We start from the raw sequence: 23,065 nt of genomic DNA on the forward strand, positions 1-23,065 counted from the left end.
GTTATCCTTGGGGACCCAGCCTACCCCTTAATGCCATGACTCATAAAGCCATACACAGGCAGCCTGGACAGTAGTCAGGAGTTGTTCAACTACAGGCTGAGCAAGTGCTGAATGGTGGTAGAATGTGCCTTTGGACAATTAAAGGGTCGCTGGTGTTAGCGAACCCGGAGCTAGACTCAACCCCTCTCCGCACGCAGGACACCAGCAGCGCTCTCGCTCTCCCCTTCTTGTCGGACTAGGTCCCCGCAGGACAGACTCAGCACGCCCATGACCGTAATTCAACCCTTCTCGGTCTGCCTCCCAGCAGGCCCCGGGGACGGGGGAAACGGGCCAAGATAAAGCAAGTTCCAGCCACCTCCGCCTGGGAAAACGGACCCTCCAGCCCGCTGAAGTGATTCAACTTCCCGGAGCTGGAGGGCAGGGAATTTCCTACCGCATCACCCGCGGCGGAGAGCGGCGGCCGGGTGTGGAATGCGCTGGCCGCGCGCCCGCCCGCCCTCGCTGGGGCTGAAGCACCCGGCCCTCGCACTTGGAACTGCGGCCGCTGCGCGGCCCCCCGCGCCGAGAAGGAGGCGGGAAAGTGCAGCCCCCTCCCGCTCCAAGCCGCCGTTCCCGTAAAGCCAGCCGGGGTGGCTGATTCACCCCGGGGACAGCTGGCGAGCACGGAGCCGGGGCAGCCCTGGCTAACACACACTGAAGCCCGGCCCAGCTGCTCAGACTCCCAGCTTCCCAATCCCTGCTAACGAGCGGGGGAAGGGAGGGCTCTGCATGCAGCACGTGCCCCGCTCCAGGTGCCTTCCTCTAGCCAGGCTGGACGCCTTCGCGACGAGCGTCACTCAGTCACTGAGACAGCTCCATCAGCCAAGGCAGTGAGTACCCCTCTTCCGCTAGCGCCTCTCTCCCGCTCTCTTCTCCCTTTACTCCGTTTATTTTCCAGGGGAGGATGACTCCTTCCTGGGCACCCAACATGGGTGGTGATTTGGAGGATGGTGGTGGTCAAATTTATATCCCCTCGCCCCCCCCCCGCCCATGGCCAACAAACAGCCCTTGAGGTTCCACTGGTGGCTTTTGAAAGGGGGCTTTTCTACCACTAGCAAGTATTTATTTCAAAGGTTTTCTCTTTGAATTTCAAACTTCTGTAGTGCTTGGTAAGGATCTAGTTAATTAACACATCCTGTGGTTTTGTTCTCAGACTCCTCCTGCAGTGACCCAGAGAGGGATGAATATTTAGTTAGATTGGCCAAAGCCGTTAACATAACGCAATCACTGGCCAGCATTAATCAAGTTCCAGGTTTGGTACACACAGGTCTCAGCCTGTTTAGAACAATGCAAACATCGTTAAAAATCTTTTAAACCTTTTATTAAAGATACAAATAGAAGGAACAGTTACAGCATTTGTAATGTACAATATTAAGTAAGGCTTTCATTTTAACAAGATCCTTTGTTTCTCTTTAGCTGGAGAGAGATTTTAAAAAGGAAAAGATACCCTTCTTTGACAGTCTCTTGGGTAGTAATAACTGTCCTTTTGGGGAAAGGCAAAAAGTTAGTTGAGATTGACTGGAGCTGTTGCTGCTTCTACTTTAGTTAAAACCCCATCCCATTTCATCCCAGATGGTGTTGGGGATTCAGCTGGAGCCAATAGAGGTGGCAATGTTTTTTGGGTCCCTCTCTCTGGCTGATCAGGACAGCTTTTAGGATTAGGATGAAGGAGATCTCAGGAGACAATTGGGATTGTAGCCATGGTACTGACACTTGCTTCAGTAGTCTGTCTATTCTTATAGCCCTTCCCCCATCAAATATTTCTTTAAGGACCCAAAAAGGGAGTGATGTGTATAATAGCCTATCCTCATTATTTTGCCCACTAATTAGGCCTAATTAGGGCTATCAAGTGATTAAAAAAATTAAGTGTGATTAATCACACTGTTAAAGAATAACAGAATACCGTTTATTTAAATATTTTTGGATGTTTTCTACATTTTCAAATAGATTGATTTCAATTACCACACAGAATACAAAGTGTACAGTGCTCACTTTGTATTATTTTTTATTACAAATATTTGTAAAAACAAAAGAAATAGTATTTTCAATTCACCTAATATGAATAAGGTAGTGCAATCTATCATGAAAATTGAATTTACAAATGTAGAATTAAGTACAAAAAATAACTGCATTCAAAAATAAAAACTTTAGAGCCTACTCAGTTCTACTTCTTGTTCAGCCAATCGCTCAAACAAGTTTGTTTACATTTGCAGGAGATAATGCTGCCTGCTTCTTGTTTACAATGTCACCTGAAAGTGAGAACAGGTGTTCGCATGGCACTGTTGTAGCTGGCATCGCAAGATATTTACGTGCCAGATGTGTCCATGCCGATGACCGGTTCTGCTTGATAATGATCCAAAGCAGTGTAGACAGACGCATATTCATTTTCATCATCGGAATCTGATGTCACTAGCAGAAGGTTAAATCATAGACTTTAAGGTCAGAAGGGACCATTATGATCATTTAGCAGGCCACAGAATCTCAACCACCCACTCCTTTATCGAACCCCTAACCAGTGCCTTGTATAATGGTACTAACACCTCCTTATCTCTACTGGAAATACCTTGCCTGATGCATCCCAAGACCGCATTAGCTTTTTTCATGGCCATATCACATTGGCTGCTCATAGTCATCCTGTGATCAACCAATACTCCGAGGTCCTTCTCCTTCTCTGTTACTTCCAACTGATGCATCCCCAGCTTATAACAAAAATTCTTGTTATTAATCCCTAAATGCATGACCTTGCACTTTTCACTATTAAATTTCATCCTATTACTATTACTCCAGTTTACAAGGTCATCCAGATCTTCCTGTATGATATCCCAGTCCTTCTTGGTATTGGCAATACCTCCCAGCTTTGTGTCATCCGCATTAGCACATTCCCACTTTTTGTGCTAAGATCAGTAATAAAAAAATTAAATAAGATTGCTTCCAAAACCAAGTATGACCTGTTGTTGTCTCTTCTTTAACCAGTTCCTTATCCATTTTTCAATTTTCATATTGATCCCCATCTTTTCCAATTTAGCTAATAATTCCCCATGTGGAACTGTATCAAATGCCTTACTGAAATCGAGGTAAATTAGATCCACTGCGTTTCCTTTTTCTAAATAATCTGTTACCTTCTTAAAAAAGATCAGGTTGGTTTGGCATGATCTACCTTTTGTAAAACCATGTTGTATTTTGTCCCAATTACCATTGACCTCAATGTCCTTAACTACTTTCTCCTTCAACATTTTTTCCAAGACCTTGACACTACAGATGTCAAACTAACAGGCCTGTAGTTACCCGGATCACTTTTTTTCCCCCTTTCTTAAAAATAGCAATGTTAGCAATTCTCCAGTCATATGGTACAACCCCTGAGTTTACATATTCATTAAAAATTCTTGCTAATGGGCTTGCAATTTCATGTGCCAGTTCCTTTAATATTCTTGGATGAAGATTATCTGGGCCCCCAGATTTAGTCCCATTAAGCTGTTTGAGATTGGCGTCTATCTCGGATGTGGTAATATCTACCTGCATATCCTCGTTCCTATTTGGCATCCTACCATTATCCCTAAGCTCCTCATTAGCCTCATTAAAGACTGAGGCAAAGTACTTGTTTAGATATTGGGCCATGCCTAGATTATCCTTAACCTCCACTCCATCCTCAGTTTTTAGTGGTCCCACTTCTTCTTTCTTTGTCTTCTTATTTATATGGCTATAGAACCTTTTACTACTGGTTTTAATTCCCTTTGCAAGGTCCAACTCTACATGGCTTTTGGCCTTTCTCACTTTATCCCTACATGTTCTGACTTCAATAAGGTAGCTTTCCTTGCTAATCCCTCCCATCTTCCACTCCTTGTAGGCCTTCTGCTTTTTTCTTAATCACTTCTCTGAGACGCTTACTCATCCAGCTTGGTCTGCAATTCCTGCCTGTGAATTTTTCTCACTTTCTTGGGATGCAGGCTTCTGATAGTTTCTGCAACTTGACTTGAAGTAATTCCAGGCCTCCTCTGCCTTTAGATCCACAAGTTCTTCAGTCCAATCCACTTCCCTAACTAACTAATTTTTTTTTTAAAGTTAGCCCTTTTGAAATCAAAAACCCTAGTCACAGATCTATTTTTGTTTATCCTTCAATTTGGTTTAAACTGAATTAGCTCATGATCGCTCGAACCAAGATTGTCCCCTACAATCATTTCTTTTATGAGGTCCTCACTACTCACCAAAACCAAATCTAAAATGGCATCCCCTCTTGTTGGTTCAGCAACTACTTGGTGAAGGAATCCATCAGCTATCGCATCCAGGAAAATCGGAGCCTTATTATTATTACTAGCACTTGTCCTCCAGTCTATATCTGGGAAGTTAAAGTCTCCCATGCTCACACAATTCCCATTAGTATTTACTTCATTAAAAACATTAAAGAGGTCTCTATCCATATCCAAATCAGATCCTGGTGGTCTGTAGCACACCCCAAGCACTATCCCAGGGGAGACTCTAGTTGCTTTCTTCCCCAATGTGATTTTTGCCCAGACAGACTCTGTCTTATCCATTCCATCCCTTCTTATTTCTTTACAGTCCATCTCATCATTGATATACAATGCTACTCCACCACCTTTGCCTTTATTTCTGTCTTTCCTAAACAGCACATACCCTTCAATACCTGTACTCCAGTCATGACTGCTATTCCACCATGTTTCTGTTATCCCTATAATATCTGGTTTCACTACCTGCACCAGTAACTCTATTTCCTCCATTTTGTCACTGAGGTTCCTCGCAGTGGTGTACAAATATCTCAATTTTTGCTGTTTGGCTTTACCCGATTTAGGCCCAGACATTCTACTGCCAGTATCACTTATTAGACTGGTATCTACACTCCCCTCCCTGCTTATGTCCATTCTCCTACCCATGGCTGTATCCTTTCTTACTATGTTTTCTTCCCTCTCAATGTTAAAATCCGGCATGGAGATTATCTGGACCTCTCCCAACCATCTCCCCACAATTCCTTGTTTAAAGCTCTCTTAATCAGTTGTGGCAGCCTCCATCCTAGAAGTCTATTTCCCTCCCTACTCAGGTGAAGTCCATCCCAAGAGAACAGTCCTCTGTCCATGAATGGCTCCCAGTGGCTATACATTCCAAAGCCCTCCTTATAGCACCACTGCCTGAGCCATCTGTTGATCGTCATAATCTTGTCATGCCTTTGTTGCCCTTCTCTAGAAACAGGCAGAATCCCACTGAAGATCACCTGAGTCTCGATTTCCTTAAGCGTCTTCCCCAGCCTGGCATAGTCTCCCTTGATACGTTCCAGCGAGAAACTAGCCATATCATTTGTTCCCACATGAAGGACAATCAGTGGATTCTTTCCTGCTCCCGTTAGGATCCTCTTCAGCCTCAGGTCCACATCCCATATCTTAGCACCCAGCAGACAGCACACCCTTGGTTAATTTTCTTTTTTGGTGGTCCAGTTCTGTAGTTTCCCTATTGGAGTGTTGCTCTTTTAAGACTTCTGAAAGCATGCTCCACACCTCATCCCTCTCAGATTTTGGAAGGTACTTCAGATTCTTAAACCTTGGGTCGAGTGCTGTAGCTATCTTTAGAAATCTCACATTGGTACCTTCTTTTATCAAATCTGCAGTGAAAATGTTCTTAAAACGAACAACATATGCTGGGTCATCATCCGAGATTACAATTCTCCCCAAAGAGTTCAGTCACAAATTTAATTAACACTTTTTTTTTTTTTAAATGAGCATCATCAGCATGGAAGCATGTCCTCTGGAATGGTGGCCAAAGCATGAAGGAGCATATGAATGTTTAGCGTATCTGTCACGTAAATACCTTGCAATGCCGGCTACAAAAGTGCCATGCAAATACCTGTTCTCACCTTCAGGGGACATTGTAAATAAGAAGCGGGCAACATTATCTCCCATAAATGTAAACAAACATGTTTGTCTTAGTGATTGGCCAAACAAGGAGTAGGACTGAGTGTACTTGTAGGAACTAAAGTTTTACATTGTTTTATTTTTGAGTGCAGTTATTTTTTGTACATAATTCTACATTTTGTAAGTTGAACTTTCATGATAAAGAGATTGCACTTCAGTACTTGTATGAGGTGAATTGAAAAATACTATTTCTTTATCACTTTTACAGTGCACATGTTTGTAATAAAAAATAAAGTGAGCACTGTACACTTTGTATTCTGTGTTGTAATAGAAATCAATATATTTGAAAATGTAGAAAAACATCCAAAAATATTTAATAAATTTCAATTGGTATTCTATTGTTTAACAGTGCCATTTAAAAGGGTGGTTAATTACGATTACTTTTTTTGAGTTAATCGCATGAGTTAACTGCGATTAATCGACAGCCCTAGGCCTAATATCTGACACACCAACTTTGATTCATTTATCTTCCACTTTTACCAAGCATAGTCCTTAGTCATATCAGCATGGACTTTACTGTTTGGAGTAATGTAGTCTTACTGTCCGGTTCTCTTGCACCTGTTTATAACTTTCATTACTGAAAGCAAATTAACCTACTTTCCAGCAATGTTTTTTATTATACAGTATATGAAAGTTCATAAGGTGGTACAATACTTTTTACAAATGAGGCTACAATTAGGGTAAACTTGTAGCCTCAAATATTCCAACTGTGACCACAAAGTGACTGGTGTGCATGACTCTAGACACATTTGCCGTAGAACTTAGAAAGAATGTGGAAAGGGGGAGTTAAAAGCTGGATCCTGACACTTGTTGGTCTCAGTTCCACAATTTCTACTGCATAAATAGAGAACAAATATCAATGCTCCTCTTCAGATACCCTGATGCATCCTGGCCCAGCAATACAGTCAAATACTACATCTAGTATCTGCTGGAGCAACTAATTTTTGGCCCCAATACTTCAAGTTTCATTGTTTAAATACATTGCTCCAACAACAACAAAAATCTGAACACATCCGAACAACAATGCTGCAAATCCGCCTTGCTAGATCCTGCCAGATTTTGGCTCAGTTTCCAAGATGCCACTACTTAAAAGAACATGTTTACCTGCTCCAGTGCATCTCAGAAATACAGACCTGGATGCATCTGATCACAACAGCCCTGCAAAAACTCAGCTTTCTCATCTGGATCCTGTCAAATCATACCAAATTTTGGTCACAAATGCAACTGTACAGTCAAAACAGAGGAAAGAAATATTGCTTCTGCTGTCTCTCTCTCCTTCTCCCTCCTCCCCCACATTTACTTCAGCAAACCTCAGCATATCTGGGTGGAAGCAAGCAGCAAAAACTTCAATAGATCAACTGTATCCTGCTGGATCAGGCTAATTTTTGATTGCATGTCTTCCCCTAGTCCAGAGTAAACCAAATCCTGACATCAGTACATGTAGCTCATGCCTGAAGTAGATCATATACTAGCTCTCTTATTGCTGCAGAATCCCTTATGTTGGGCTACTGATTCCATCAGTATCAGTCACAGACCTGGACCCTGGCACTTTACCGACTGTGATATAGCTTGTCTTCCTCCACCTTGATGGGTACGGGGAGTGCAAGGACTTCACATATTTTAAGAGACACATGAACATGTAATGCTCTTTTTTGTTTGGAATAAAAGCCTTCACAGGAGAATATTATTAATTACATAATGTCTTTCCTGTTTGGGTAATAATGCATGGGGTTAGGTTTCTAAAGAGCTTTGTATTTATCAGAGAAACAAGAACTAAGTAATGACTTAAGTACAACTTTATGTGCCTAGCAGATCTGAATGGTATCAGTTCATTTCTTACATAAGCATTTTTTAAAAGCCTGTTATTTACCCATTAACCACAACAGCTCAGTAGATGCTTTCTCTCACTCTCATGAAGATATATATATATATATATATATATATATATATATATATATATACACACAGAAAAAGACTGCATATGTAAAAAAGATTGGCTACTTTGTAGAACTCAGTACTTCAACTGTGTATTTTTTCAAAACACTAAGAGTTAGCGAGTCATAATATGCACTAATCAATGCCATATTTAATTTCTTAAGGGGTCTATTCAGTCCCAGGCTGCCTCAGTGGATGCTACTCCACAGAATCTCTGTGAGCCTCCAAATATGTACTAAGAACAGGGGTTGCTGCCTATTCTGAGAAGGGACATTTCCTCCTGGAAGTAGTTACTTCAGTCAGATTTCAGCTGCATATAGTTGACTTCCAAGTGGAGGAGTCAGATGCAGAAAGCTAGGAGTCAGGAGATGAGGAATCTAAACACAAATTTGATCATGGGCTCACCTTAGATAAGTCATTTAGCTCCCAAGCCTGAGCTTCCTTGCCTGTAAAAGTGAGAGAATGGGAGCATTCGATGAGAGATGCTGTACAAGTCCAAACAATTGTTATTTTACTATCCCCAAGGTCCTGTTGAATGGTAAATTCTTTCCTGGCTGTCTAGCAGTCAGTGAAGAACCTTAGGAAAGCCATAGAACTGAAGCACGTTTCTCCAGCCGACAGCTCCATAATGATCCTTTTGGCTCAAAGGTCTCCCTCTTCACCATTGGAAATTGGGTGGAGGAATGAGCCTTCAACATAGATACGGGGAGACCAGCAAGAAACTGGGAAACGTTCCCCTCCTCCCCCCCCCCGCCCCCCGCTCACATCTAGGTGAGATTCCTCCAACAGATGGAATGAGGAAGCTGCCTTTGTCAGTCAGGGCAGGAGAGGCCTCCACTCATCTTTAACTATAGGTATGATATGTCACCTTTTATTTAATTTAAGATAAACAAAAGTCGACAACACTACCATAACAGAGGCATCCTTGTCTCCACACTTGTCTCCATACCAGGGGAGCTGACTATAGGCATAGGAGTCGTAACTTCCAGTCCTGGGAGGTAATAAAGATGGCTTAAATGAGCCAAGCCACAAGTAAATTGCAAACATCTGCAGCATGGTTAGACTAGCATTTACAGTCATGTTAGTTAACTAATGTTCATTGGCAATCAGTCAATTCAAGTTATAAGAAGGCCACACTCTCTAGTCTAGACATATCCTTAGTAGCATAAGTGTGAATTAGGGATGTAAAATGTTAACTGGTTAACTGATAAGCATCTGTCTTACCGGTAATGTATTCAGTTAATGGTTAAATGTCTAATGTGCACATTAAAAACACTGCAGCAATACCATTTCATAGTGTATGTGGAACTAGGTTCTGCATTGTTAGGAGTCGGAACGATTGCTATAGAACTGACATCATAGGCACGGGAACTAGGAGTGCGGGGGGTGCCTGCAGAACCCCCACATTTTACATGGGGTCCCGGCTGCCAGGCCCAGGCTCCCACTATTAAAAATGTTCCGGTGCCACTGGTTCACACTGAATCTATCATACATATAGATTATCTTTCTCAAGTGCCTTTATTAACAAAAACAGCCAGTCTTATGTGTAAAACCCATTTTTTTTGTTTAACTTTTTACATATTATCCTTAAGCTGTTCAAAAATACAAAAAAGTCCAATTAGAATTTCAACTCTACTGCTGATTTTTAAGAAAAAATAACATGTTTACATGCTCTGGTGTCAGTCTTGTGTGCAGCCGATTAGTAAGGCTAGCATTGGAAAACGCATATTCTGCAGGCACAGACGTTTCTGGAATGCACAGGTACTCTTTGCCAGTTTCCCAAGCCTTGGAAAATGCTTTGCATGGACCTTCCATCACTTGAATGGACTGCATTCCAATGAAGGACAAGGCTCCCTGAAGTAATTTTCCAGTTAATTTTCTACTGCATTCTCCTTTTTGGCATAATCTCCACCTAAAAGCATCACTATAACACTCTTCTCAGTTTCACGCATTTTTTTTTGGCACTGGCTGTATCGGCTGATCCGGTTCAGCACTAGCACTCGGAAGTTCTTCTATTTCTAACATCGATGCAAGTTACAGAAGCTTTGAGTTACCAGCGATCTGGACAACAGGCGAAAGAAACCACATGTGTTTATGGTGTGGATCTAACAAGGAGGCAATAAGTGCAGGTTCGGCAGTTATGGCAGGATTGTTGGGTTTCATGCAGTGTTTCAGAGAGTGACGAACAGCAGCCTTGAAATCAGAAACGTTTCCATTTTCGACAGGAACTTTGCTTCTGAGGTGAGTTTGGACAAGACTTGCAAATTGGATAAATACTTGAAATTGACACTGACTGTTCAGCAGACATGGCAGTTGTAGCACATTTTAAAGTGGAAAGTAGTGGTAAGATGTCCTCTGTTAATTGCCAGTGCTCACCTTGCAGCTGAATCGTTCGGGCATTAGATTGTTTTGTTACAGAGCTATCTGAAAGCGCACAGTTGTTATAGCCCACCTTTGCTCACAGGGTCTTTCGAACACGTCATATACTGAATTCCAGTGAGTTTTACGTGACTGGATCCGGCAGTGTCGCTTAACCTGAAGCTGTGTTTGTTTTCTTTCAAGTGCTTTTGCAGCCACAGTGCTGTGGTGGAAGTGTGCAACTAGTCTACTTGCAGCTGCAACAGCATGATCCACACTACTTGAAGAAAACCCAGCATTTATGGCTAGCTGCAAAGTATGGGCAAAACAAATGACAGATTCCCACGTAACATACCTCGGTGTGTTGGAAAGCACAATGTTGCTTGTATTATTGTGTACGCACGCCAAGACATGGCCTGCCAGACCCCATCATTCCACTGTAGTGTTTAATTTTTCAGCAAGGTTTTCCGTTGTATGTTGTTCTGCCATACTTTCGGTTTCTAGATTTGCAGATCAAAGCTCCCAATTTTCAATATAATGGCAAGTGATAGTCTAGTAGCTTTCTCTAGTTAATACTGTCTAGCAGTCAGTGGTGAATGGTTAATGGCGTTTTTCAATTTTTCCCAGACAGACTTCACACAGTCTTCATAGCTCTTCTCGTCTCAGGGTTATAGTCTTGTCTCACAGGCACACAGTATTCAGGTTCTACAAAACTCATCAATGCATGAAAACCTGTACCCTCAATGACATTTACAGACAGCAAAGGTGCAACAGGACCCTCTGTTGCTTTTTACATATCTATAGTGATCATGGTGCACAACAACTCCGTTAGTTTTTTGTCACGTTGTGTGTTGCATTTTCTTGAACTGCCAGAAACAAACGCTGTCAACGTTGTTTGATTTTTGCCTTTTTTCCCCACATGAAACAGAGGGATGTTTCAGCTTCAAATGGTTCAGCATTGCTCCGGTGCTGTTTGCACACCTCAGCTCTGAATTACACAGTTTACATTTAACGGTGTGTTCTGTTACTTTTGTGAAATGATTCCAGGCATTACTCCTTTACGATCACTCCATCTTCTCTATGGAACAGTATTACCAAAAATCACAATAATCTACATAGAATCTTAGAACTGGAAGGGACCTTGAGAGGTCATCTAGTCCATTCCCCTGCACTCATGGCAGGACTAATTATCTAGACCATTCCTGACAGGTGTTTGTCTAACCTGGTCTTAAAAATCTCCAATGATGGAGATTCCACAACCCCTCCATAGGCAATTTATGCTTAACCACCCTGACAATTAGGAAGTTTTCCTAATGTCTAACCTAAACCTTCCTTGCTACAATTTAAGCCTATTGCTTCTTGTCCTATCCTCTGTTTTTCTTAACCTCTATCTTCCTTCTCTCTGTAATAACCTTTTACATACTTGAAAACTGAAAGAATGACATGGACCATGGAGCTGTCAGAAGAATAATTTAGGCAGGGCTAATCTGAGGTCTGCAAACCTAAGATCTTTGGGGTGGGGGCTGTCTTTTTGTTATGTACTTGTACAACATGCAGCACAGTAGGGCTGTAAGGGGGTTGCTACTCACCACACATGCACCTCTTTCTGGCTGGGAATTATCTCTTGCTCCACCTGGTGCCAGCTTCCATCAGTTGCTCACGCCGTGGCCGCTCTGTACCGCAGGGTGCTCTCTCTTCATGACTCAGCCCTCCAGCTAGGTCACTATGTAGTTCCTCACCTTCCAGGTCCTATAGGACAAACTGTCTGGTTGATTTTTCAAGTCTCTGGGTCTTGTGCCATTTTTCCAGCTGCTGGTAAGGGAACCCAGGTCTGCCTGGTACTCTGTTCCAGCCCAGAGAACCTATAACTAGAGATCCAGGTCTGCCTAGTCTCAGACCCTGTTGCTGTTTACCTGGGCTCCTTCCTACCCCACCTCTCTATCTCTTTGCCTATCTCTGGTTTACCTCTGGAAATTACTCTGCTCCCCCTGGCTACTTCACCCTTCCTAACCTCTTAACAGACTGCCCAGTCCAGAACAGGACCCCAGGGCTTACTTTCCCTTGGGGTCTCCTCCTTGTCCCCAGCCAATTCCCTTTTCCTTTAGGGAGTGACTGCAGATCTCCTCCCTGTAGCCCCTTCATATTTTATAATCCTAACCCAGCTCCTCCCCCAGGTGGGCTTCATGTCCCATTAGGTTTTATCCAGCTCTGGTTCCACTCCAGGTGCAAAATATAAGGTTAATTGGCCCCTCCTGGCCCATATTAACTTGCTCAGGGCTTGTCCTCCTCCTGTTGGGTGGACATGCCATCACAGGGGCCCTGATCTGCAACTGGCATCCGTAGATGCCACCCCCAGTACAAATAATATAACAATTCACTGAATCTTGGACACCAAATGTTTTCTGTAGATCACATTTTAACCAGTGAATGTGGGAAACTGTACTTTGATCCATTATTAATTTTACACTATTGATCAATAAAGTATACAGTGTTACCCAGTATAAACTAGTCTGAAAGGGTCATGTCCGTCTTATTACATCAGATGTTATGTACTAAAGGAATTTTTCCCAGCAGAATTACTGGTAACATTTACATTTGTGTGTGAAATGCCATGTTCAGTGTTATGTCAGTGCTGCACTTAGGAGAGTAGGCAGGAGTGGCTGGCAATCTGCTTGCCCTATTCTCCCACAAAAACTGAAACCTTAGGAAGATAAAGGAAGTAGGGGCAACTTGAAAATTGGAGTCCTAAATCTCCACAGCCACCAGCTGGCCTATCCGAACTCAGTCAGCTCTATAAGAAGTCACAGTATGTGTTGGCAAGTACCCTTGGTTTTATCCATATCATGTAAACTGTCTTGCAGTTTGGCACAACTATCAATCCCTGCTTAGGAGAAGTTTGGACTGGAGTAGCCAGTGGTGGTACAGGTTAGAACTGAGAGCCATTTGGGGAAGTTTGCACAGTACTTGCCTAAACTGTGCCCTCGATGGATCATATGCTCCCCTTCCCATGCAAAAAAACCCAAAGAAGAGGAACACCTACCTTCCGCATTGCCTGGTGTTTAGGGGAACAGCTATTCTATCTAATCTTTCCTTTAGGATTGCTGGATTAGTAGTAAGAAGAACAGGAGTACTTGTCAAGTATCAGAGGGGTAGCCGTGTTAGTCTGAATCTGTAAAAAGCAACAGAGGGTCCTGTGGCACCTTTGAGACTAACAGAAGTATTGGGAGCATAAGCTTTTGTGGGTAAGAACCTCACTTCTTCAGATGCAAGATGCATCTGAAGAAGTGAGGTTCTTACCCACGAAAGCTTATGCTCCCAATACTTCTGTTAGTCTCAGAGGAGTACTTGTGGCACCTTAGAGACTAACAAATTTATTAGAGCATAAGCTTTCGTGGACTACAGCCCACTTCTTCGGATGCATATAGAGTGGAATAGATATTGAGGATATATATATACACATACACACACACACATACAGAGAGCATAAACAGGTGGGAGTTGTCTTACCAACTCTGAGAAGCCAATTAAGTAAGAGGAAAAAAAAAACAAAACTGGATATTCTCATAAGAAACCAACCTTCCACACAAACTTCCTCATGGATAGACTTTACAAAAACTAGACAAGCCATTTACAAGACAAACTTTGCCTCTCTACAAAGGAAAAAGGACACTAAACTATCTAAACTGCTACATACCACAAGCAGCCAAAACAGTAGTTCCCTTAACCCACCCAGCAATATTGTTAATCTTTCCAGCTATACTCTTAGCCCAGCAGAAGAGTCTGTCCTATCTCGGGGCCTCTCCTTTTGTTCCTCCAGACCCATGAATATGATACAGTTCTGCGGTGACCTAGAATCCTACTTTCAACGTCTCTGACTCAAAGAATATTTCCAGCATACCTCTGAACAGCATACTAACCCACAGAATCCCCCCTACCAGCACTACAAAAAAAAGGATTCTGCGTGGACTCCTCCGGACGGTCGAAACAACAGACTGGATTTCTACATAGATTGCTTCCGTCAACGTGCAAAGGCTGAAATTGTGGAAAAGCAACATCACTTGCCCCATAACCTCAGCCATGCAGAACACAATGCCATCTACAGCCTCAGAAACAACCCTGACATAATCAAAAAGGCTGACAAAGGAGGTGCTGTCGTCATCATGAATAAATTGGAATATGACCAAGAGGCTGCTAGACAGCTCTCTAACACCACATTCTACAGGCCATTATCCTCTGATCTCACTGAGGATTACCTAAAGAAACTACACCATCTGCTAAAAAAAACTCCTTGACAAAGCACAGGAACAAATCTGTACAGACACATGCCTAGAACCCCGACCAGGGGTATTCTATTTGCTACCCAAGATCCATAAACCTGGAAATCCTGGACGCCCCATCATCTCAGGCGTTGGCACCCTAACATCAGGCTTGTCTGGTTATGTGGACTCTCTCCTCAAACCCTACGCTACCAGCACTCCCAGCTATCTTCAAGACACCACTGACTTCCTGAGGAAACTACAATCCATCGGTGATCTTCCAGAAAACACCATCCTGGCCACTATGGACGTAGAAGCCCTCTACACCAATATTCCACACAAAGATGGACTACAAGCTATCAGGAACAGTATCCCCGATAATGTCACAGCTAACCTGGTGGCTGAACTTTGTGATTTTGTCCTCACCCACAACTATTTCACATTTGGGGACAATATATACCTTCAAGTCAGCGGCACTGCTATGGGTACCCGCATGGCCCCACAATATGCCAACATTTTTATGGCTGACTTAAAACAACGCTTCCTTAGCTCTCGTCCCCTAACACTCCTACTCTACTTGCGCTACATTGATGACATCTTCATCATCTGGACCCATGGAAAAGAAGCCCTTGAGGAATTTCACCATGATTTCAATAATTTCCATCCCACCATCAACCTCAGCCTAGATCAATCCACAGAAGCGTTCCATTTCCTGGACACTACTGTGCTAATAAGCGATGGTCACATAAATACCACCCTATACCGGAAACCTACTGACCGCTACACTTACCTACATGCCTCCAGCTTCCATCCAGGACACACCACACGATCCATTGTCTACAGCCAAGCTCTAAGATATAACCGCATTTGCTCCAATCCCTCGGATAGAGACAAGCACCTACAAGATCTCTATCAAGCACTCTTAAAACTACAATACCCACCTGCTGAAGTGAAAAAACAGATTGACAGAGCCAGACGAGTACCCAGAAGTCACCTCCTACAAGACAGGCCCAACAAAGAAAATAACAGAACACCACTAGCTGTCACCTTCAGCCCCCAACTAAAACCTCTCCAGCGCATCATCAGAGATCTACAACCTATCCTGAAAGATGATCCTTTACTCTCACAGATCTTGGGAGACAGACCTGTCCTCGCTTACAGACAACCCCCCAACTTAAAGCAAATACTCACCAGCAACCACACATCACTGAACAAAACCACTGACCCAGGAACCTATCCTCGTAACAAAGCCCGATGCCAACTCTGTCCACATATCTATTCAAGTGACATCATCATAGGACCTAATCACATCAGCCATACCATCAGGGGCTCGTTCACCTGCACATCTACCAATGTGATATATGACATCATGTGCCAACAATGCCCCTCTGCCATGTACGTTGGCCAAACTGGACAGTCTCTACGCAAAAGAATTAATGGACACAAATCTGATATCAGGAATCATAATACTCAAAAACCAGTGGGAGAACACTTTAACCTGTCTGGTCATTCAATGACAGACCTGCGGGTGGCTATATTACAACAGAAAAACTTCAAAAACAGACTCCAAAGAGAGACTGCTGAGCTGGAATTGATAGGCAAACTAGACACAATCAACTCAGGATTGAATAAGGACTGGGAATGGCTGAGTCATTACAAACATTGAATCTATCTCCCCTTGTAAGTATTCTCACACTTCTTATCAAACTGTCTGTACTGGGCTAGCTTGATTATCACTTCAAAAGTTTTTTTTTTTTCCTCTTACTTAATTGGCCTCTCAGAGTTGGTAAGACAACTCCCACCTGTTTATGTTCTCTGTATGTGTGTATATATATCTCCTCAATATCTATTCCACTCTATATGCATCCGAAGAAGTGGGCTGTAGTCCACGAAAACTTATGCTCTAATAAATTTGTTAGTCTCTAAGGTGCCACAAGTACTCCTGTTCTTTTTGCGGATACAGACTAACACGGCTGCTACTCTGAAACCTGGATTAGTAGTGATGCTGCTGAATAGGCTGTCTTGTGGCCAAAATGTCACACATAGATCACAGATTCACAAGTGGAGCCCTATGAGTTTCATGCCCTTGACTGTTTTCCTCTTTGTCTCTTGGCCTTCCACCAGCACTGGCATTGGCAGTATTGCCAACCCTAAATGTTCAAAAATCATGAGATTGGCTTTAAAATCACGAGATTATGTAAAATTAATACAATAGATGTGGTGTTCTTTTTATTTGCCTTCTGCTTTTTGAGCCTTTAGGGTACACTGGAGTCACATTTTGAAGCTTTCTCCACAGCCACGAGGGCTAGAAACTTACTGTTTCTTTAAGAATGAAGGCTGAAATAATCACATATCTACTTGATTCCAGGAGCTAGGGCTTTAAGGAAAACAATAATTATCAACAAAGAGTCCTGTGGCACCTTATAGATTAACAGATGTATTGGAGCACAATACATCTGTTAGTCTATAAGGTGCCACAGGACTCTTTGTTGCTTTTTACAGATCCAGACTAACATGGTTACCCCTCTAAAAATTATCATGATATTCATGACAAAATCATGGGAGATGGTAACACTGCATTGGCTACACCTCCCTGGCAACCAGCCCTGTCCTTAGGCATACGCAGCATATGCTGCTGTGTAGGGCAGCTGAAAATTTGGGGCACCACTGGGTCTTAGTGTCCACCCTCCTGGGTCTTCCTATCCCTGTTCTGACCCTTCCTGCAGGCTCCCACCACAGCTGGCTGCTGCAGCCTGGTGACTCTTACTCCGGAGGGGATCTAGTAACTTAAAAGTGAAAAAGCCTTCCAGCCTGCCAGACCTATTAGCACAACATTGAAACTGTTAAAGAGCCATTCAAGTGGTAATGAAGCCATTTAACAGGCATTTGCCAACCCCCAGCTAAATTTGTCAGTAAATTCAGCAACTGACAGTAAACAGTTGTGCATTACTGTAATATTTACTTAGAACATGTTAGTCTACAGGACCTTAGTTTAAAATTTGCTTTAAAATATTTCATTTGTGTGTTGGTGAAGATGATAAAATCACATCTCTAAAAAAATCCTTGCGTAGATTTTTAGAGGCACAATCATCTTTAGCCTTAAATGCTTGGATCTTCAGACATATAGTTTTTTAAATAAATCCTTCAAAAGACCACCCTTATCTAAAATACACATTTTAATTTTAATTACTATAGTAAAAACTTGTTTCCAAAGTCTTCCTGTCCATCCCTTTCTCCCTCCCCTCTCCCCCACTGAAGACTTAAAGGGACAACACCCCTTTCCTTCCAGATAGCTGGACAAAGAGTTTCCCTTTCTTTACTTCTGACTATCTGATGAACTAGTTTTAAAAGAACCCTCCAGCAAAATCAGTACCTAGTAAGATATGAAATCCTTTGTTATACCTAAAATCTTTGGAAACATTTTTTAAAAATGGTGAAATTTCATAAACATGTCTATTGTTATGGAGATCACACAAAGTAAAATAGGGTTCCCTTTTTCTAAAAGCAATGAACATTGTTATGAACACACTAAACCTCTGTGACTGATTACTTTAAAATAATGTCTTTGTTTCAGTGAGTTAAATATGTAGTAATCTGGAACGATTACCTTATGAAGGCTTAAGAGTACATTTAAAATATAAAATCGGCTTAGAAATAGTGATTAAGAAAATGTAAAACAGAAGAGCTGCATCATGCATTCCATAATATTTAATGTTGTATTCAGCAAGACAGCTGACTCACCCTTACTACAAAGTTTGGGCAAATAAATTTCTGACAAACTTCAGGGCATATCAAAAAACCTGTGACTGACATTTTTTATTCCCAAGTTTAGTGCTTTTAATTAGTTTCCATCTGCATATCCAGTGTTCACCGTCTGGCATGTTTTCCACTGCATGCCAGATGGTGAAGACTGGACATGCAGAAGGTATCTAATTAAAAGCACATTTTCTTTAGAAAGAAATTGCAGAAGGGGGCGAGGCCTGGGGCAGAGCACGGGTATAGGCAGGGCCACAGGCAGAAGAGGTGGGCTGGGGAGCTAGCTTCCCCAAGCGGCAGCTTCACCCACTGCCCATGACAACAGGTAAGAGCAGGTTGGCTCCCGCACACCCAGTGCACACTGCAGTCTCCTTAGGCAGGGGCCGTATTCACAGAGCTAAATGCGCCGGCGCTGCGCATTCTGCGTGAGAGAGAGGGCATGGGGGAACTGTGACTCTCTGCTGCCATGAGGCAGGCCGGGCGTCTCTGTATCCTTTGCTGCCTTGTCCCTCCCCCATCCTGGGCTGTGAGCCCGGGCTGCCATCGGGCATAGGGGCACCAGTTTAATCAGGGCCGGCTCCAGCTTTTTTGCAACCCCAAGCGGCGAAGCGAAGGAGGGAAAAAAAAAAAAAAAAAAAAAAAAAAAAAAGATAAAGCCGATCAGTGGCACTTCGGTGGCAGCTCAATCGCACTGCTTCCTTCTTCGGCGGGAATTCGGCGGCGGGTCCTTTGCTCCCTCTCTTCCTCTTCGGCGGCAGCTCAAAGAGGAAGAGAGGGACTGAGGGACCCGCCGCCAAAGACCCGGACATGCCGCCCCTTTCCACTGGCCGCCCCAAGTACTTGCTTCCTTCGCTGGTGCCTGGAGCCGGCCCTGAGTTTAATAATACTACATAGATCCCCATAAATCCTAAGGACGGCCCTGCTGGCAACATTCCTGTGATTTTCCCCACCCTCGCAACTCCTCTCACTGCACAGAGCAAAACCCACGGTGTCACAGAGCAGCATTAGCTTACGAGTTTCCTTTGGCTGCTCTTCAAATATTATCCTGAGGGGAGACAGGAGAGGAAGACAGGAAAACAGGAAATAAAGTGCAGGGTTGAGAGAGCGAGAGAGAGAGAGAGAGAGGAGTAAGCCCGGGAAAGGGCGAAAGGAATTAACAAAGTGGGACTGAAGGACATGAAAATTGCAGAAGAAAGTCCTACAGGTCAAAACTCAGCTGACACCTGGTAGGTATTTGTGTTAGCATGTTATTTTTAACAGGTTTCTTTGATTTGTTTTGAAAAGGACAGGATAATCCTCCTGGAATCTTTTAGAATAATGTCCCGTACTTCGGACACTCTGTTATCATTTGTCTTTTCTTTTTTCTTCTTCAGCTGCAGTTTCTTTATTGCTGTCATCATCTGTCTCCCAGGTTTTTTTTGTTAGTTTGCTTGTTTTGTTTTTTAAATTCCTTCACCATCACACTCTCACTTTCATGCCTGACAGTTCGTGAGCCAGACCTGAGAAGGGATGGGAAGGATTGGTATGAGCAATGTTGCTGTTAAAGGGCTCCTCCCATAGCCATTGCAGAGAAAGGGAAAGGGAACACATTTGTTGGGGCAGTTCTTGAAGGAGTAAGACTGGTGAATTGCTAGTGTGCCTAACATCAGTTCCCTCTACGAATGAAATCCGCTCCTGCAAACTCTTCCTCATAAGCTGACCTCACTCACATGAATTGAGTTTGCAGTATCAGGTTTTAAGAGTCACATATTGAGGGTCCTTAAACTTGAGCAAACAGGCTGAAAAGGGAGTAAACATTTTAAAGAATAGTGGAAACTTGGATCCTTAGCTGGTGTAAAGTGGCATACATGTATTGAAACCAATAGTGCTACACTGATTTACACCAAATGAGGATCTGACTCAGGGTGTTGAAATGGCCAGAAGAAAATGTACATGACTAAAGATAAGGAAAAAATAGTTGGCAAGTAATAAGTTAGCCTTATGTGTATTTCTGATTTTAGTGCAGATGTGAAAAATACATTTATTCAGACATGCAAATTCCTCTGTTTATTGTAATATGGAAAATATTTTTTAAAGCCCCACAATTTAGTAAAATAATTTATGGATTTAATTTTTCACTGATAAAATTTAGGTATACAGGCATCTTTGCAGACACAAAATTAGCTCATAAATCTAATTTGAAGAAGCAGATTTTCTCTACAACCTAATGAAACTTGTAAATAAAAATCTCTCAAATTAGCAGTAAACTGTAATATAAAAGTCTTCAGAAACAGGGCCTGATTATCATTTATAGTAAAGGTATTTTACAGCACTCTGGCAATGGGTCTTAAAGTGAGTTTCATTTCATATCCATTTAAGGCACCATTACATTACTAGAGTGATGTAAAGCGGTTTAGTGTAAATAAATCCACTCATATATAGCCTGTTACATCTACACATATACAGCCTGGTCCTGTTGTGTCATACTCCAGTGTGGGACTGTTTGTGCAGTTAGCTCTACTCTGCATGAGTAAGGCTCACAGAATCCATCCCAAAATATGATGCTATCGTTTTAATCTAATCACTGAGTGATACTGGTATAAAATATTTGGTTGAACCATTGTAGTTGACTACTAAAGAATTGCTATTTTAAAATATGGAATTATTTTGATGACTAAAGTAAATGGCAAGGAAAAAGTATGAAAATTCCATGTCTACCTTATTCAGGCTACTTGTGTGAGAGTTCCTTGACCTTTTCTACAGCATGCAGGAATTAAATAAATAGACATTCTGGTTCCAGTGAACTCATTACAATAATTCATGACTTCCTCTAGGGCCAAGCAAACTGAGGGTAATGTTTCTTTAGATAGCACAGTACAATAGTATTTCTCGAGGAGTATAACTTTATTATCTCTTTGGAATGACAACTGAACAATTCAATTAATCAGTGGGACAGGAGCTATACTTGTCATCTTTTCTGAGATTTGGGGGCATTTTTCATTTGCTCATTTTGGTCTTGCAGGCAATACTGTTGCCTGACTATTGGCTATGGGGATAACAGATGTTTTTCCTCTCCCTCCCAATCCTTTTTCCTCTTTGTTGTTCAATTATGACACTATTTTCCCTTTTAGAAAGATTTGGTTAATCTTAAAATGACTGTTCAAGAATTATGTTTTATTGAAATTAAATATGCATTTTATTCAAAGGTTGCGATTCTTTATGTCCTCATGATGACAGCTGTGTGTGTGTGTTGCCATCCTGCTTATTGCTTCCTGCTCATTTTCTGGTTCCTGCTCTCTAAACTCAGTGTTTCAGTTCCTATTCCTGTATATGTACATAGCATTGGGTGTGTGTGGTTACCCAAGGCCTGCTGCTACAAACCTGCCATTTGGACTGTTATGTTTTGTTCACACTGTTGCTGACTTGCCTGGTTCATGGTTATTATATGTTTTGGTTTGATTGACCACCTACTTACATGTCTAGCTTCGATTTCCTTGTGTTTTGGTATAACAGTTCTGGGGTGGACCAGAGAGTAACATTATTGCGACGAGTGATTCTATTCTGCAACACATGCTGCCTGCACATTCTTTGGCTGTTGACTGGCAATACTTTATTTGGAATTTTTGGAACTACAGTATGTGCAGATCTTGAACTTTGTGATGCTGCCAGATTACCCTTTCTACAGAACCACTTAGCCCATGATGGCATTGCTATTTATAATGCACTCCCAGAGCCCAAGTCCTCCTTTTGATGTGGCTATGCAGCGCCTCAATGATTATTTTGGGACTGGAGATTCTGTTTTGCTGAGGAAAACATATTTTGAAGCTTGCCAGCAGCCCAACAAAACCATATGTGAGTTTGCGTGTCATTTGTGGTGGTTGGCCCAGGACTGTGAATTTGGGAACATTATGATGAACATGCTCAGGGATATTTTTGTGACTAGCATAGCCAATGACTGCCCCGGTGAACAGTTACTGGCTGAAGATGTTAGAACTCTAACTTTTGATGCTTCAGTTGCTAGCAGTGAGGCATTTGAGAGGGCCCAGTTTGAAAGGGGTCTGTGTCTCAGACTGCTGCTACCTTTGTGTCTACACTTAAACCATTAGCTGCTCCTGCTTCCATCACCCCAAAAAAAGACATACAATGCTACCTACTCCTGTTCCGCACCCTCAGCAGCAAAAGTTGCCAGCTTCTCACTTTCTGCTGTGGTAGTACGAGTCACTTGGTCAACTTCCCTGCCTGCCTGTATAGAACTGCTGTGTGCTGGGCTCGTGGGAATGAAGGACACTTTAAATTAGAATACTGTCGTATACTGTTTTGCAATGATGGGAGGCCTGAAATGTATGCTGTAAACGTGGAGCCACATGTGACCACTTTTATCAGGGACTCTGATATTTCCTTTAGTAGACGCATAGACTCTAAGGTCAGAAGGGACCATTATTATCATCTAGTCTGACCTTCCGCATGATGCGGGCCACAAAAGCTGACCCACCCACTCCTGGAAGAATTCTCTCCCTTGACTCAGCTGTTGAAGTCCCCAAATCATGATTTAAAGACTTCAAATCGCTGAGAATCCTCCAGCAAGCGACCCCTTTAGTACGATCATCTCATGCAGCAAGGCGCTGGGCACTGGTATCCATATCCGATAAATTAATGGTGTACCTCTAAATGCATCGTGGATACAGGTGCTGAAGTTAACCTTCTCCCCTCTGGATTAGTTCACTGGTTATAAAAGATTGGAATTTGTATGTTTTGCAGACAGTGGGTAAAGCTATATGCTCTGTGCTCTACAAAGGCATAGCCTTGACTGAAATGTTTTATACTGTT

At 42.5% G+C, this 23,065-nt stretch overlaps 1 protein-coding gene across 2 annotated transcripts in view; it reads left to right on the forward strand.

The window, feature by feature from the left end:
* Window positions 1-628: 628 nt before the first annotated feature.
* Window positions 629-23,065, forward strand: part of OSMR (oncostatin M receptor) — a 73,267-nt gene continuing 50,830 nt past the window's right edge. Inside the window, exon 1 of one of the 2 annotated variants that reach the window (XM_034774309.1) lies at window positions 629-869. The gene's annotated coding sequence lies outside the window, so the exon portion shown is untranslated. Of the gene's footprint in view, window positions 870-19,178; window positions 19,486-23,065 lie in introns of those variants that run through there. The other variant, XM_034774308.1, reaches the window with a different exon arrangement.

The sequence above is a fragment of the Trachemys scripta genome, chromosome 6, assembly GCF_013100865.1.
Source record: "Trachemys scripta elegans isolate TJP31775 chromosome 6, CAS_Tse_1.0, whole genome shotgun sequence".
Taxonomy (NCBI): domain Eukaryota; kingdom Metazoa; phylum Chordata; order Testudines; family Emydidae; genus Trachemys; species Trachemys scripta.